Raw genomic sequence first — 674 nt, 5'->3', positions numbered from 1 at the left:
CGCCGAGCAGGGGCTGCGGGGGGATGCTGGGGGGCTCTCCACGCCTGCTCAGAGCTCGGGGCACCCACAGTGTTTGGGGTGCCCCGAAGGGCCCTGTGAGCACCGGGAGGCCCTGCTGTCCCTGAGGCAGCCTCCCCAGTGGCCAACCAGCCCCGTACCTGCCTCGCCATGCCGGCTCCCCCACGCTCCACCAGCTTCTCTTGATTAATCACAGGCTGGGGCTGCCAGCAGCTTATCTTTTGCTTTAATAGCTGAATAATTTAAAACCTCTGTTTGCCGGCATCTTAATTGCTTTTGCGTCAGGTGCTGAGGCCAGTGGGAATGCAGAGCGGGACCCGGGGAGGCTCTGCGTGGCCCCGCGGGGACACAACCCCTTGATTTCCCAGCTAGTGGCTGTCCCCAGGGAGCGGGGCTGGCACGGTGGCGGGAGGAGCGGGGTGTTTTGCCAGGAAGAGGGTGAGATGGCAAGCCAGCTGTCCCCAGCTGTGTCTGTCCCTGCCCAGAGCCAGGGGACTGGGACAGTGAGCGCTCGGGGGAGCCCTGAGGGTGGCTCCCATCTCTGGGGACAAGGAGCAGGTGGATGCTGGAGCCCCGTGGGAGCGGCTGCAAAGCCCCTGTGGGCTCCTGCATGGGAAGGGGCAGAGGGGACACACCGCCTCTCCCTCCCTGCCAAC

The 674-nt window shown here is 65.4% G+C and overlaps 1 protein-coding gene across 1 annotated transcript in view; it reads left to right on the top strand.

Annotated features, from left to right (window-relative positions):
- CACNA2D2 (calcium channel, voltage-dependent, alpha 2/delta subunit 2) overlaps nucleotides 1-674 on the top strand; it is a 207,819-nt gene that overhangs the window by 181,113 nt on the left and 26,032 nt on the right. The gene's annotated exons all lie outside the window — the stretch shown is intronic.

Source organism: Pygoscelis adeliae, unplaced genomic scaffold, assembly GCF_000699105.1.
Source record: "Pygoscelis adeliae isolate BGI_AS28 unplaced genomic scaffold, ASM69910v1 Scaffold94, whole genome shotgun sequence".
NCBI lineage: Eukaryota > Metazoa > Chordata > Aves > Sphenisciformes > Spheniscidae > Pygoscelis > Pygoscelis adeliae.
This window is presented reverse-complemented; position numbering and strand designations above follow the sequence as displayed.